We start from the raw sequence: 17,976 nt of genomic DNA, 5'->3' as shown, positions 1-17,976 counted from the left end.
CTGTTGTGTAAGAGAGTACGGCTGTTATTTTCTTGCATGGTGTAGCTACAGACAAGTTGATCCACTGAATATCTTCCCACCCACACTAAGGCAAGCAACTCTTAGTAAACTCAGTGGGCCACATTCAGAAACAAGGAGTGAAAATAGGATCAGCCTTGTTAAGGTTACCAGGGAGAGAGGGAGGAGAGGGAGGGAAATCAGGGAGAGAAGTATGTTAGCATTTTCTCTAGGCTCTGACCAAGTTACCCAACAACAGCCAGATAGGAGTCTGGCTTGCTATAAAAAGACTGTTCTCTCTCTCTCTCTCTCTCTCTCTCTCTCTCTCTCTCTCTCTCTCTCTCTCTCCTCTCCTCCCTCCCTCCTCCCTCTCTCTCTCCCTCCCTTCCTCTCTCTCTCTCCCTCCCTCCCTCCGTCCCTCCCTCCCTCCCTCTTACTCCCTCTTACCCCCTTCCCCTCCCCCTCCCCCTCCCCCTCTCTTTCTCCCTCTCCCTCTCTTGCCAATCTTTCCCTTCTTTCTCCACTCTGTCCCTCTCTGTCCTCTTTCTTTCTCTGCACCTACTCCTCTTCCCACAGTTCCTTCCCATGCATCAAATAAACTTTTATATTTTTCCACATTTTTTTTTTGGTTCTTTTTTTCCGGAGCTGGGGACCGAACCCAGGGCCTTGCGCTTCCTAGGCAAGCACTCTACCACTGAGCTAAATCCCCAACCCCATTTTTCCACATTTTTATTGGATATTTTTTATTTACATTTCAAAAGTTAAATTTTTACTCTAGATCTGTTGTATGGCTGATACCTGAGGGGAGACCTCAGCATGGGCCCACTAAGGCAACCCCTCTGGCAGCACCATGCGACCACATTACAAAACACATCAGAGTAGGGGCTCAAGGAAAAAAAAACAAATTTAATGTAACAAACTATCAGTTTTTATTTAAAAAAAAAACTTTATAGAAAACGTCCGGACCACCAAGAGGACTAGAATAGGAAGTAGGAACTAACTAGAAACAGGACCACCTATGGGTCAGCTGCTGTTCCAGGTCTACACCGTCTGGTTCATTGTCCCTTTCTTTTGCAATATGGTCCGGCTCCCCCAGCTTCTCCTTGCATACTGCCCCCCCATGAAAAGGACCCACGGGGGCTTCAAAGATCGTGTCCCCACTTCAGATGGCCACGGGAGGGAATTCTAGAGAAGAAGGGAGTGCAGAAAAAGAGATCGTGAGAAGGAGAGCTAGAGAAAGTCTACAACGGCGACTGCGGGCAAGGGCATCCTTCACTTAAAATCCAGATGAACTGGTAGATAAGTGAAACTATTAAGCATCTTGTCTCAACACAGTCAACTTAGAGCTATGTTTATTCTCTGTTTACTTCCAAAACAATAGTCCAATGTGTGCAAGGATGTATTGATACAGGAAGGCTCTTTCACAATGCCTCTCCTGCGTTTACATTTTTATTGGTTCTTGCACAACACAGTTGGGAAATTACAGCCTCGAGTCTCCTCGCTGAAGAGTAAGCTTGTAAATTAGGTTGAAAATTATCTCAACAGAAAATTTTGCACTCTATCATCTTTATTGGCTTCACCTTTCCAGTTCAGAGAGAACAGAAACCAGGCAGGACGACTTTTTTCTTTTTTTTAAGTAGTGTGCAGGAGGCTTGGTGGTGTAGCCACTAACTACACATGAGCTTCCAGAAGAGTCTCTGCCAAAGAGCGTTGAGATCTGTGGCCCTGTTTTAGTTCAGCCTCTGGTAGGAAAAGTCAACCTCATTTGCGCTATTGTTTCGGCATTCTGTTTATATTTTGCTATGTCTCGCTTCTTTAGAACAAAATGTTGTCAAAGATAAAACGTGCCTCAGAAGACCTATCTTATTTTTAAACTAATATTTCAGTGGCTCAAGATAATCATTTGTTCCACAAACATGTGTGGAAAAGTCAGAGAGGCAGGGAAAACAAGCCTTGCCTTATGTCAAGAGGAGCTGGACTACTCTTTTGTATTTTAATACAACTGAACTCATAGCCTTGAGAACTTCCGTTCAATCTCCTGCAGGGCTAATCCGATCGTAAGTGCCTGTGGATGCACTTTGTTTGTTGTGTTGTTGGATGTGTTTGTTACTTAGCCCTTCACTCGGTCTCCTTCTGAGCTTCTTAAGGAGAAAGAACCAGGTCACAGGCTCACAAGGCTTTATTTTGTTCTCAGTGGGAGAGAACCATCCGCTGACACACAGCTCTGACCCTTTCCTATTCTCGGTCATTGCCTTTTGCCCTTGATTGCTGGCTAGAAATGGAGCATACAGAGAAGTGCTTTTGTTAACTGGCCATGCGCACATTCTTGGTAACAACTGAAGAAGTGTAATTGAGCAGAGAGAAGGTAAGGAAAACTAAAGTATTAAAGATTCCTTTTAATGCATTATATGTCTATGTGGGACATATATTTTGCCTTTCAAACATTAGGTGTGGTTTAATTTCAGAATTTTGCACTATTTACCATTGAGATTCAGTTTTATTCTGTGTCTTCCTAGGCAGACCTATACACTCATGCTAGTAAAGGAACCTTTCCATGGAACCTTAAAGCTAGAACAGTGTAAGTTCTCCAGAAGAAACATGTCTCCAGGCCCATTCTATTCATCTCCTAAACGATGCAGATGAAGGAACCAGCTAATATTCAAGCCGATACTTGACAAGCTGGACTTACAGGCATTCTCCTGACAAGTATTACCTACATGAAGAGTGGGGGATGGCTCCTTCTGTCTAGAACAGCTGTGAAGCTGTCTTTAATCAGTTTACCTTAGGCTTTTACAGAACAGGGCCATACAGCCAGTACCTGGTGCTGTGGCGCTCTGAACTACTGAGTCCACCTCATAACAGATTCTCTCAGCATAACAAGGTGAGGTTGCTGAGCACTGAATGAGAGCTGTTTAGCAGAGCAAGACTGGGTCTCAGGTTTTGAAGACAGGGAGCCTAGTGGGAGGTCTTCTGTCATAAGAGAGAGGAGGGGTAGGCAGGGCTGAGTCCTTAATTGGCACAGTGGGGCTCCATTGCCTCCCCTTTTGATCTCTCTTTTCTGTCCTGACGGTTAGGCTAATGGTTTTGCTTCATACTGCAGCCATGACACCCCACAAAGCAACAGAAGCAACCAATATAATGTATTAAAAAGCAAGAAAACTGTAAGAGGAAGTAAACCTTTCTCTCTTTAAATTAAATTAAAGGCTACCAGAAACACAAAGTGTCATTGCCACCACATGGCTATAAACCAATCTTAAAACGAATGGGAACGCTTTCGCCAGCTATAGTGCAAAGAACTCCAACTGAGATCAAGTCTGAAGTTGAAAATGACCAATCTCATATTTGTTAAAGCAACACACAGCTACACATTAGCTAAAAGTGCAGATGACTTCTGTCTCTATAGAGAAGATTGACACTTAAGAACAGTCTGTCTTCTACTCAGAAAAAGTTGCTGTCAGTTAATAGTAAAAAATATGAATATGTAACATATAAACTTTTGCATTCTATGACAATATCCAAAATCCATATTTTAAATGCCCCTGACTCATTAAAAGTGTACAATTGATATAAAATACTTATTTTACTGAAATTTAATCTCACAAAATATAAGTGTTTTTCTATATCCTAAAAAAAGTGCAGGAAGCTTTTATTTTCAGTTTTAATTTATATATATTATGTATATTCACAAGATAAACTTCATATAAATTTAGATATAACGTGTTTTCATTTCATTTCAGATATCAGTCTCATTAAGCTTGGCTATGCTTTCACCTTGAAAGGCTCCTGGGCATTTTATAAAAATAACTAGCCATGATGAGATAACCCTTGTAAATTTTTTAGCAAAATAATGGCACACAAGTCCAAAAGTATTACTAGTGATATTTGACATTTTTAAAATCACTATCATTCACTGCATTTTACTACAGGAAAATCTTGGAGAGATTAATTTTATATTCATTTAATTTATAGTCTAGTAGAATGAACTATTAGGTTAAATACACAAACTGACCAGGTGTATTTCTTACACACTAGGCTTTTTCCAATAATGGACAATAGTACTTTGCGTCTTGAATCTGAGCTCTTTGCTCTACGATGTACTTAGAAAGAAACCGTTCCTTTGTTTTCAAACTGTTCTATAGCCATGGGGTAGCAAGAATATCTGCTTTTGGATGCTTGTGTTTTCTTGTGACCTTTACTTAATCAGAGCAACATTTCTTCCTATGAAATTGGAGTTGTCTTAGAGACCCTATGCTCACTAAACCTCTTTATTTTTGTTATTATTAAGGTTTATTATTTTAGTGTCAGGAATTACAGATCGAGATAGAAGATGGAGCACTTTGTCCCTTAACATTGGTGGGACCCATGCCTGATGCTTGGCTGGGGCACATGCACAAGCACGTACCCTGGACTTCAGGGGATCTGTGTCCAGCAGCACGAGAATTAATGGGACTCTGTGGGAATCTCCAGACTTCCTGGGTCAGTAACTTCCGTGTGAAAAGACCAGCATGCACAAACAAAGAGTAATGAACATTTGGAGAAATTACAAAGGATTAGCAAGCAGACTCCAGGGCTGCAGTCAGCTTCTGCGGACTCTGCTCCTTCCCTCACAGTTCCCACTTTGTGGTGAGCATGTTGTCATCTCCCGGTATAACAGGAAACCAGTTCTTGCTGAGGCATTAACTGAAATCAGTGTGCTATGCTAAATGAACAACTTCTGGTAACAAATATTTGCTGATACAAAATTCACATAAATGATACTTTCTGAATCCCCTACACACACACACACACTCACACACACACCATGCATCATAACATAAAAGGGAAACATTTCAGGATTAGAAGATGGTTCTCTGCCGTATGAGTTATAGTGCATATGCAATGATATCTCATCAAGTCATCTTGTCTACCATGGAATCCCCTTCCCTATTATTGCCACGTAATCAGTACCTCAGTCCTTTTGGTTATCTCCTTTGAAAGAAATTATAATAAAAATTGTTTAGTCCTTTGGAAATATAAAATCAGTTACATGAAGTTAAGGATTTTAGAGAAAACGTATATACTACAAATATGTTTTGCTTTTAGAAATGTATACATGCAACCTTATAACTGACCCAGGAGGCAGAAGTGGAGGAGTCATACATAGGAAGATTGCCTCAAGAAACTCTAGAAAGCAGGCTTGAAACAGACATCAGCTGGAAGAAGACATGAGACTTGGGGTAGAGAGCCGAACACTAAAAAAGGAAAACAGGAATCAACCTAGATTTTCTCATTTTCATGAGCTTCAACATATTTGGAAAAGTAGAAGATATTTAAGAGTCAATGTTATATTAATGTGATAGGCAGTACCCTCACCACCACCAACAAAGAAAAAACAAGTAAGGAAGAACTCCACTGTTTTTGCGATGTTTTCCAGGCTGTTATTACAGCAAGGTGAGCACCCGGATGTTTTTCCCACGCAATTTTATAGGAAGGTATTTACAAGTCCCAGGTGGGCAGATTTATTAGTGGAGTTCATTTGTCATGCTGAAAGTCTCAGGGAGTTGAATGATTACTGTTCATCTCTGTGCCTCATTAGTTTCAGGGAGAAGGGCAAGAAGAGGTCAGCTAGCCATATAGGAAGCAGAATACAAAATTGAAAGGACTATGTTTACCACGGCCACAGGTAAACAAGAGAGACACCTGTACAAAATAGGCGTTAGGTCTTATCTTACCACAGGTAAAGGAAGTTTTGTTTACAGAGGTTTCCTAGAATGCAAAAAGTATTTCAGAAAATGAATGCCTGTTTTTACTTTTTCTGCTCATGGAGAACCTACAGTGTTTGCCACTCTACGCTATGTCTCAAGGATTTATTTGTTTGTTTGTTTTGCTACATGCAATATTCTTCAGCTCCATCCATGTTGTAATGTGTGAAAGAAATCCCATCCTTCGTTTTTGAGACTATATAGTATTCCTGTCTCTCTCACTGTGTGTGTGTGTGTGTGTGTGTGTGTGTGTGTGTGTGTGTGTGTGTGTGTGTGTGTGTGTGTGTGTACCAACTCTCATAGAGAGTTGAAAAGAAATTACCAGAGACTGGGAACTAGAGAGAGGGATGAGAACAAGGAGGATATCCAAAAGAGGATATGCTGAAAGTTATCGATACCATGATGAAAGAACCTAGCTAAACTTAGACAAAATTATAGCCAAGTGGACCAGGAGGATAGTTCAGGGGGTAAATATATTTGAGCCAACTCTGATGACCCAAGTTCAATATACTGTTGAAGGAAAGTGCTAACATTATTCTTTCTCTCTCTCTCTCTCTCTCTCTCTCTCTCTCTCTCTCTCTCTCTCTCTCTCTCTCTCTCTCTCTCTCTCTCTCTTCTCCTCTCTCTCTCTCTCTCTCTCTCTCACACACACACACACACACACACACACACACACTGATTAATTAACAAAATCCAAGAAATTATGAAGGACAACGCGTCTTCGTGTTTGAACAACCCTGGCTAGACGACTTTCTAAAAGCTTATTAACACATTCCTCTCATTTAGCTTTAACCCTACTCTTTGCATACCTCTGAGGCGGTCACATGCTCATATAATACAACTTACCCTTAACATTCTTCCAGAGGGCAGCAACTCAGCTAAGACTCTCAACAAAACACTTGGGCAGCCATGGTGACTCCACTCCCAGTGGGAGACGGATGCTTGTGTCTCCCAAGACAATAAACTCTGTATCTCTGTAGTCTAGCAGCTTCCACTGTTTTCTCCTTCCTCCCTTCTCTCCTCTCCCTCTTCCTCCTCTCCCCCCTTTCCTAACTTCCCTTCCCCTCCCTTCTTTCCATTCTCAGTTTTAAAACTAATAAATTCTTCTCTTTGCTCTGACACCACTAGAGATTCCTATGGTCTGTATCTTAATTTGCATTTCTTAGGTTTCTTATAATTCAGTCTATTAACCTTAAACTAGTTTTTCTCTATGTTATTTAGGCTGACAATACAAAGTTTCACTTAGAAATATGTTTTAGGCATCTGTTGTACTTCCTCCTGTTTAATACAAATTTAGCATATATTTCAAGTCGATAATTTTTTTTAAAAAAAAGATAACAGATAATGAAGAACTTGATTCTATTCAGGTTACTTCAGTAAACACTGGGAGACTTTTGACTTTTGCCTGGAATTTTACACAATAGAAGTTTATGTAGAGGAGACATATATGAACATCCCATTGGGTTCCATATATAGACAAAATTGGTGTTCTGTTCAAATTTTACAAACAAAAGAAGTTCCTCTTGGTGCTATTATACTAGTACTAGAAAGGCTTTAGAACCAGGAGTTTCAAGGTCTCCCCTCAGTTACACAGCGAGACTAGGTTCAAGGCCAGCGTGGGTTACTTAAGGCCTCAGCTCAAAAATAAAACAAGATCAAAACTACAACAAAACAATATTACAACACAGGGACCTACTAAAGTTTAGCACTGCTGTCAATAATAGCAAGCTAAATTAAAGTCGACAATAATAACCAATCAACTATTTTTACATTTTTAATTTTCTTCTGAAGTACATAGAGCATTAATTTTCACAAAAGGTTTTCAAATGAATATGGTGTCAGCCTTAGGAACAGAAAATGTTTAGCAAAGCAATTATTATTTTTAATAGAAATAGTTCTATAATCTATGTCTCACCTACTGGCCCTCCAAAACCTGGGTTTCCAAAATAATATCCAAAAAATTATTGAAGGTATACAGGAGAATTTATTCATGTGTTTATCTTTTTTTATATTAACTACATTGGAAACTAAAACAGATTTCTTTTAAGGTCTATTTGTTTATTTATTTGTGAGTACTTTGTCTACATGTATGACTGCTCACCAGAAGAGGACAAGGGTGTTCCATCATAGATGACAGTGAGTCATCACATGGTTGCTAGGAATTGTACTCAGAGTCTCTAGAAGAGTAACCAGATTTAACTGTCAAACCAGCTGTTCAGTCCCTAAAACAGAATTCTTAAAGCCCATTCACTGGTGCACTAAAATAACAAGAAACCCAGCAATGAGAGAGTTTATAGTTAATCTACAAATTGTAATATGATAAATAACAATTTTATCTAAAATATTTTCCAAAGGTGGGGGATCAACAAAAAAAGTTGGCATTTTCTGTTTTGAAACATCTCATAAGTGTGGAATCTCAGTTTGGCCTCTGCATTCTCAGTATTGTTTATACTGTTTTGGTTGAAATAAAGACAATCTAGCCTTATACAGATATGTTTTTAAGAAAGAAAAAAAGTGACTGTATTGGATAACTGTATTTTGGATGTATATTGGATAACTCCTGGTATTTTGGCAAAACTCAACTGACTGCAGGCAGTTTCTCCAAGAATTGCTGAGATGTGGCCTTTGAAACTCCATCAGTGAACTCTTCACCCTTTGCTGAGGTGTACTCCTTTGTTCTAGCTCTCACTTGGAGTGGATCCTTAACTGGGGCATGGTTTTTACAACACTGTGCATTGCTTATGGAAAACATTGAGTAAGACAGACATTTTAATGCTGACGTATTTCATGATATGGTACTAAAAAGCTAACACATAACAGCATCACCACTGATCATGTTGGGATCACACTTAGAATCGGGAACCTTCCCATGCTGCATAGACGCTCTCTCCAGTGCCAATATTTATCTCAAAACCTGCATATCAACATGGCGAGCAATATAATGTTGTTCTCCTCAAGTTAAACTCTTGTATTTTCCCTTGATGAGAAAGATTCTATTGAATGTCAAAGACTCAAAGTAATTGTACTTTCCTGCCCTCTTTGTTTCAAGTAAAATGATCCTTGCAAAACTACCTGGCTCCATTGGTGGATCAATTGCTTATGCTCTTCCTTAAGATGACCACTGGTCTACCACACAGGATCCTTGCTGCCCACCACCATAGCTTCTTAACTGAAACTCACTTCTTTTTCTTTTCGTTGCTGTTATTGTTTATTTGTTTCTCCCCCTCCCTCTTCTGTCTGTGTATGTGTATGTTGGATATGTATGTATGTATGTATGTATGTATGTATGTATGTATGTATGCATTTGCACCTGTGTATGTGCATTTATATGTGTATATGTACATATGTACGTGTCTATGTGTACGTAGAAAATGCAAAGATAACCGAGAGCTGACACATTTACAGCCATTGCTTTGGTTTACACTGAAGACCTAATAGTCTTTGGCCATATATGTCAACACTCAAAGAAAGGCAAACAATGTTTTTGTACTATAAGAATAATACTTTCAAAGATGAAGGGGCGTTTGGAACTGCAGGAGCCGCCCGACTACATTTTGAGAATGGTTAATCTGCTGTGATGAGTGTGCAAATCAGGAGCCAAAATAATGGCATTCCTTGGGCCCAAAACAGCCTGTGGGTCGGTTCTGCTTGGCCTCCTTACAGTACTTTTATGCCTTTAGACAGGGAATGCATTCCCTGGTTTACTGCAGTTCCTTCACCCCTTTGATTTAGCTCCTGCTTCACTCCCTGATGTTAATTGGTCTTGATAGACATTTGAGCCCACGACCACTGCCAGTTCAACAGGAAAGTAAAATCAGAGGCATGAGACTTTGAAAGTCATTATCTGCAGACAATATGATTGCTCATCTTGAAAACCTAAGAAATTCATCTGGAGAGCTAGTCAAAGTAATGTGTCCAACAAATACTCCCAGTTATTATTCTAATAACGAATCGGTACCTTATGCAACCCCAGAGTCAATGAGAAAGCAGAGATAAATATATTTAAACCCACTAAGTTTATATGTAAAACTAATATGATTTAAAAACATAGTTGATTAACTATAATAATTTTGATAATTGGTAATTACAATTATATAACATTAAATACAGTGTTATTTATAAGCATTTACTAAATTTTAGATGGGGTCTTGCAGTGTTTCTTCATCTAATCTCACTTTATCCTTGTAGCCCTTATCATCAACACTGTTAGATTCTCCATTTTATAGATGAACAAATAACAGAGAGGGGGGCAGATAATCCCCCTAATTCATGTATGTAGGGAGAAATTTTACTTCATGGCAAAGTCAGTCTCTGGCCTCAGATCTCCTCAAATAATCTATAATAATCAATATCATTCCATTATCATTCAAAGTCCCCATTCTTTAACAAGAAAACCTGGCCATGTAATTCTATTCATATGAAGAATGAAAAACTACATAGCCAAGATAGTTTTGAAAGAATGAAAGGTAACCGGTCCTATAGCAGTGAAGAGTCTACAAATTTAAAGTAATTTGTAGACATTGTGTGATACCTGGGAGACAGACAGGGGTGAATGAAATGAAATAAGGAGCAGAAACCAGATTATATTTCCCTGCACTCAACCTTCAGCAGCTGCTGTTTTTAAATAAGTAGAGTAAAAATGAAGGCTATGATAGCCAACGATGTATGACAATGTTCTATCCATTTCGAGGACCAACTTAGATCTTTGTTTCAGTACATGTGAAGTGATTTCCAAGTGAATAAAGAGGTTCAATAAAAATGATAAGTCAAACATGAGAATATTTAATAATGAAAGTAAACACACAAGAATTTGTTTTACTCATTAATTTTAAGACACATTTCCATGTGTGTTTTGTCCAAAAATGTAGCTCATGTATGTCCAGTGCTTTAACTATGTGAATAGAACTGAGCCATTTGCAGAATGCATTACTCTTAGCTCATTCGTTTTTGAAAAAGCAAATGAATTTAGAATTCCCCCCCATGTTTGTGTTTTGTCAAAAAAGATGGTAATACATTATTAAAACTCAAGACTCAGATTGGGTAAAATGCATGACGGTGCTAAAAAGAAGTCATCTGTTATAAGAAATTCTTCCAAGTAAATAAATTTCAAAACTGCCATTTTGAAAATGGGCGAATATTTTTAAATACTCTGAAGAAATGCTAATGGCAAATACACTTGTTTTTCAAATACATTTGAAATTATACTCGTTTTGAGTCATTAAAAAAAGCAAGTGATTTCAGCATAATATTTTGTCTAAGGATAACATTAGTGATGTTGATAGGACTAGAACTCATTGACCTCAGTCCCACACTATCACACGCTGCCCAGGTGGTGTAACCTCTGGGGACAAGGCTTGCGGACATCCCTTTGCACTGCCAGTTTGAGTCTTCATCGTAGGACCAACCTCATATCTGATAACTTTTGTTTTTAAAACTTTCATCACATGTACAGAAAGACTGAGGTAAAACAATGACTGTTCACGAAGTAGCTTTTCTAGCAAAATGAAGCGAGCAGACAAACAAGGGAGTGCTCTGCCCTTGCATGCAGGAATCAGAGGGATGAGAAGAGTAAGGGAGTGGTTAAAAACCAGGCACTGTGTGTGAGTCAGAGCACATGGACTCTCTCCTGTTCATGTATGTGGCTTTCCACATCGCAGTTCTTTAAACAGTGCTCCTTAGTCACGGAAATGGTATTTGCATGAAACGCTAAGTGGAGCGTTCTTTTTCTTTCCAGTATAACTTATTGCCTTTGGACACAGAAATCCCTTTTGTTTAAATCTCACAACCATATTTCTGAGGGGAAACATGATACCTTTTTCTAAATCAGTTTCAAATACCGAATTATAAAGTCTCATTAAAAGACAGATATACATATTGTTAACCATAGAAGAATGGTAATTCTGTATCGAGTCTCCATTTGAAGTCACTGGTGATTTTGATATTGTACTTTAAGTTGCTTATGTGTAATCAAGACTCCCCTAGATTCTGCACATCTCCAGTGAGGTTTGAGAATATGCATGAGTCAGCCAAGCGTGTGATTGCAAACCTACAATTCTAGCACTTAAGAAGTGGGGGCTAAGAATCATCCCAACTTCAAGGCTAGCCTGGACTACCTTGTCTCAAAATATGAACATACACAGCACATTTATGTATAACATACTGGGACATTATTAATATAATCAATCAATATTTTTAGCTCACTTTTGTTCTATTATGGCTAGCCTAAGAGTCCCACTTTAAAAGGTATGTACACATCCATGTGTTTATGAACATGTCATTCTGACCTATAACAAGCTACATACTTTAATGCCTATAGCAACAGCTCACTTTCAATGTACATACTAAACAATCTATATGTCTTCGAAATGAGGTTTCTTATTCCATGCTCATCTCCTGGGCAACATGGCTTAATCTACTCAGGGACCCAGGAATTGAGGAATGAGAACCCTGGTGGATTATGTGACCACTTTGAATAGTGTCTGACACACTCACTACTTATTTACTTAAGCAGCTAGCCAACCAAATGTGTGTGCCCTTGTCCCTGATCACCAATGAGGTGATTTGAATGAGAAATGACCCCCGTAAGCTCGACTATTTGGTGTCCAGTAGGTGGCGCTGTTTGGAGAGGCGATGTAACCTTGTTGGAGGAGGTAACTCTCTAAGGACTCACTTTGAGAGTTCAAAGCCTCACCCCCACTTCCGATTCCCCCCTCTCTGCTTGGTACTCGCAGGTAAAAGTCTCATTCTCAGCTTCCGGCTCCAGCCGCTCTCTGCTAAGCCTCTCTTGCTATTAAGGATGCTTCTGCTGAGTCAGCCCAAATGTACCTTTCTTTTGTTGCCTTTGTCCATGGTATTTTATCACACCAATAGAAAAGCAACTCATATAAACGGGAAAAAACAAAAAACAAAACAAAAAAAACCCCGCCAACCAGTTCAGCACTTGAACATCTTTTCTCAGTTACAATCGGAGAGTCAGAGTGCTTACTGCAGAGTAGGAAGTTACAGAGGTCCTTTGGGTCGTTAGTGGTCTGAAGCTGAGAATGTTAAATTTGGCAATAAGTGATGTATATGAATATTTTAGATGGTTGTCGAATTTTAAAACAGTCTTAATGATGTAAGTAAAGAGGTTAAAAATCCCCTCTTCCGTGTCAGCATTCTTTGATCATTTGCTCACGGTCCCTCTTTAAGGAGGGCAAATGTCAATGTCGATAACATTCCCTCTGCTGCAATTGAAGACAGTTATGATTTCTGTAAATGAGCCGCTGGTCTCAGGCTGACAGGGCATGCCTGCTGTGGGCTGCGGCCTGAGCTCACCACCTAGAATGAAGTGACTCACCACCCGGGGTTTTCATTCCCAGCAAAGGAGTTGACTCACAGAGTGACCTTAAACATTACTCTCCTGACTCAGTTTCTCCTAGAAAAGTAGCTCTGGCAGAATGAAGAAGGCTTAACACTCCTCCACTGTCGCTGATAGGCATGTAAAGTATCAGAAAACGAAGCTTAACGTAGTTTTAAGTTCTGATTTCTCTTCTCTTGGTAAATCAATGATTTAAGGTGTGATCATAGCTTTTTCTTACTTTTATTTTTTACTGAAGGTTTCATCGCCGTTGTTTTTTGTTTGTTTTTGTGTGCTGGTTCACATGGAGATCCGAGGATAATAGTGAGTGTTATCTCCAGGTCCACCACCATCACTGAGACTCACCGAAGAGAGTAGGAAGAGCTCTCCCTTTCCCGCCTCCCCAATACGGGCTCTCAGGATAGACTATAGGTCCTCATGTTGTGAGACAAACATTTTATTGACCTTTCCATCGCCGTAGACCTCAAAAATGTTTTGTATATTGAGCTCTCTATATATGCATAATTGGAATTATTTTTAGAAAGTGACATACCTGAGCCATACCAAGAACTGCTAAATTATACCTCAGCACCACAGTGTCGTAAATAATTGATAACAGCAGTGATACTTTGCATATAGTATGGGCACGGCAGAATAATTCAGGAATTTTACAAATAGAATTAAATGTAATATTTTCTGGGTCATGACTGCCTTATGGAAATTAATATTGCTCTCTGAATGGATTATTCCTTAAAGGACTGAAGTAACTCTCGTGAGAAAGGACATAAAATAGCGAGGTGAGCCATTTCTCTGTCTCTTTCTTGTTTAACCCTTTTCATGTGGTTAGCTTCTTCACTTCATGCCACACGGGACACACCCAGAAGGCATTGCCCAACTGTCTGGGCTTTTTGTTCTCCACAACTGCGAGCTAATAACATTTTTTTCTCTATATATTACTCAGTATCTGGGACTCTATTATAAGCAGTGCAAGATAAATTAATTTTGTATGAACAGAATTGACATAACGTGCATGTACTTAGAAGACAACATTATTCACTGAAGTCTAAGTGGGACCTAGAGAGAGAGCTCAACAGTGAAGAGTACCTGATGCTCTTCCAGATTATCTGAGTGGAGTCCTCATGGCTGCCTGTAACTACAGCTCCAGGGAGGTCTGCCAACCTATTCTGGGCTTCACCTCCATGGGCATCTGCACTCACATATGCACAGACCCACACATATACACATCATTTATGAAGAACGCTGACAAGTATTTTCTACGTTTTCTAGAAAAACAATCACCTATATGTGCATACACGCATACACATAGGAGTGTTCTCTCTGTGTGTCTGTCAGCAGGATGATTTTATAAAAACTCCCCCATGTCTGCTGTTACACCCTATCAGCATATCCCTTAAAATTTTATTAAAATGAACTTCTGTATCTGTAGTTCATGCCTGCCTTCATTTACCTACTCGTCCTCTGTGTTGTTAACGCTTTGCAGATTCCGGCAATGAACAGGATCTTTTCCTGACGGACTTTTTCTGCAAGGGGGAGCCATGAAAACGAGACCAGGTTGTTAGAGCGAACGAAGAACTGCACGTGGAGTTTGATGGGAAATGGAAGCAAAGATCTTTGCAAGAGTGAACAAGGAACTCCAGCGGCAGATCGGGGTCCGGTAGTTATATGAAAGATGAACAACTATGAGAGCTATAACTATGCTTCCCAAACTCATGTTGGAGTTTATTCCTTAACTGTAAGTTAACAAGAGGGTGAAAATTTCATTGAACTCTGGTCTGTAGAGGTGATGTCTTCACACCAGAGACCCCAAGATCGAACATTGTTAGCTTTATCAGACAAGAGGGAAACCAGAAAACCTGCGCGCGTGCACGCGCTATCTCTTGTTGTATTATCTTGGGTACAACAGGTCTCAGTTGGAAGGGTCATCAAAAAAAAAAGAAAAGGCAGCCTCTTGACCTTGAAATCTAGAACCATGAGCCAAAATAAACCTTTTTGTAAAAACACACGTAGCTGGCAGAGCTGTATTATCAGACCCAGCAAACATGCTAATACAATATCCCTAGGAAATGACGACTCGGCAGACAGAAGTGATGAGAAGTGGCATTCCATGAAAAGGAAACTGAACGAACACATATTCTCGGAGAGGAAAAACGTGCAGCATGTTCCAGACACCGAGGGTAGGAACAATAGGGCTAAAACCAGAGCCAAGAAGCAGCAGTTCACGCAGAGGTTTCAGGAGGCCCGAAGAAGGTATCGGAATCGTCTTTGAAGTGAACTATGACCTTTCCATAAAAGGCTAACGCTTGTTTGAACGTCCGCAATTGTCGCTCTTGTTTCAGAGCGAATCATCCCAGGAAAGTGTGTTTTGTGTCTTGTTTTTTTTACTTCAGCCTCACTGATATTCGTGGTGGTTCCACACCTTGCAATCACTCCCTCAAATTTATTTAAATCATGGATATAACATATGTGGCGTTATTTTATGTGTTCATGTTACGTAAATTCGATTTAAAAAAAACTCACCTTATAGTCTCACTGCAAATGGCACTTCAGGCTATTGTCTTCATTCCCAGCCTGCTTTCCAGGGGATTAACTATCGGATTTCCTGTATCTACTCCCTTAGCGATCCTCTCCCAAGGGAAACCTGTTTCCATAATGGTACATTTTAAAGAGTTGTCATGAGTCCCTCTCTTACACATCCACATATGCACCAGTTTGAGAATTATTTGGAATATCTACCCATGGGTAACCTTGCAAAATCATAAGACACATAGATACTTCATCTATATACAGGACTCATGTTATTTTAGATTGGCAGAATTTATTGATATTCTCATCAGCACTATTTGACCCTTCTTTTATGAACCAGCCCTTTATGTTCATAAGCCTTTATAATTCTTGTGTAGTATATAGATGGTGTGCATTGGTTGCTAATTTGGGATTTCCCCCTTCAACTTGTTCCCTTTTCCCCTTGTCATTCTTCTCGTTTTTTGTTTATTGTAGTAATCTGTTTGTAGAAATTCCAGTAGTTAAATACCCTCATGGGCATTAAAAGTTCCAGTTATCTAGTTGGTCTGATTGCTTCTTCTGGTTTGAAGTGTTTGCAGTAGACACTTCAACATTAATAAAGCAAGACTATCAGTCTTTCACGTTGGGATTTGAGCTTTTAAAGACTTTCTTAAGAAAGCCTTTCTTACTTTGAACTGTAAAAAAGTCCTTTTAATTTTGATCCATTGACTAATAAATCACCTTTCACATTTTATCACAAAACTAACTAGGAGTCTTTCTGCAAATAAGGTAGGGCCTAATTTTAGATTTTTTCTAGATAATTTCCAATTTTTTGAATACCTTTGGATTTTAAAAGGACTCTCATATATTCTTTTTCTTGAAATTATATAATTGTTTAGGTCCTAAGCACATATTTTTCATTGTAATTTTTTGTTTTTGTTTTTGTTATTATTCTATCTTTTGTTTTGTTTTATTTTGGGGTTTGCTTTTGGTTTCTTGTGTGTTGTTTGTTTGTTTGTTTGTTTGCTTGGGTTTTTTGGTTTTGGTTTGTAATGCTGCCTAAATGCTTGTAAAGTAAAGCTGACATCTTGATTCTCTTTGAAGAACAGAGAGACTATTTGAATCCATTAGACATGTCCACCTCATTTATGGAGATAGGAAAAGACTCCAACGAGCTGACCCATGGGTGACTACAGAGGCTGGGGAGATGGCTCAGTCATGGAGAACCTACCTGAGTTTGATCCCTACCTCTCACAGCTTCCTGTAACTCCAGTTCCAGGGGATCTAATGGTGTCTGTAGGCACTGTCCACATGAGATATACATTCACCCACATACTCATAAACATCTTTAAAACACAAAAAGGTTCTCTGCTTTACAGATATAACTATTATTTAATTAATAGACAAAGAGTGTCAATATAAGTGAAGCTTTGTCTATGAAAGGTGGATACACACACACACACACACACACACGTACGTACATGTGTATATAATTAAGAAAGGAATTTAATTAAGACCCCAAAGTATTTTACATTGCTCTTTAATGATGGCCCAAATTTAGCTATCAAGTTATACTACTCCAGCCTACGTTGTTTAGACAGATGCCTCATGGAATAGCCATGCCAATAAGAAAAGTAAGAGTAAACTAAACTTGGTTGGTCATGAGCATCCCAACAGTTATTTAAAAATATTTTGGGGAGTTGCTAAAGACAAGAGAGAATACTTTTTGGTAGAGTCTAAATGAGATCTCTGTTTTCTGCCATCTACTCCACCATCTGTTGGTGTCTTCATGCACAGATCAAATGCCTAGGTCTGTCAAAAGAGTCACATCCCCAGGCATGGAATTATTCCTGTGAAAGTGAGTGTAGTTTTGCCAAAAGGATTGCTTTTTTATTTGTATCAGACTGAAAATACCTAAAACTAATTGTTATTTGATGCTATCTTTGTGTTTTGATATAGCGCTTGCCCAATGCCTTCGTTAAAAACAAACAAAAATAGCTAATTCCTGTTTTTCTTGCTGTGATTGCTTAAAGGTCCCTCAACTGGGATTTAATTTATGATTTTATGATTTCTGGGCAAAAGTCTGGTTTAATGAAATGCTTAGATGTCAGTCCTGTGGTACACATACAACTATAGCCATTCCTTCTGGGCCACCATTCTTCTCATTTTGCAGGATCATGGGATTCCATGGAATTCCATGATTGTTTTCTTTATTTACAAATTACAAGTGGGAAGAGGGGAACTTGGCACCTAGAAAGAAAATGAACAGAAAAGACAATTTGCAAAAACGTGGGTGAAAACTAGGACATATTGTTACTGTAAAAGACAATTGCTTCCATTTGACCTTAGTAGAAGTTTGGCTAATAGCAGCTTTACCTC

This window comes from Rattus rattus, chromosome 18 (assembly GCF_011064425.1).
Source record: "Rattus rattus isolate New Zealand chromosome 18, Rrattus_CSIRO_v1, whole genome shotgun sequence".
Lineage (NCBI taxonomy): Eukaryota > Metazoa > Chordata > Mammalia > Rodentia > Muridae > Rattus > Rattus rattus.
This window is presented reverse-complemented; position numbering follows the sequence as displayed.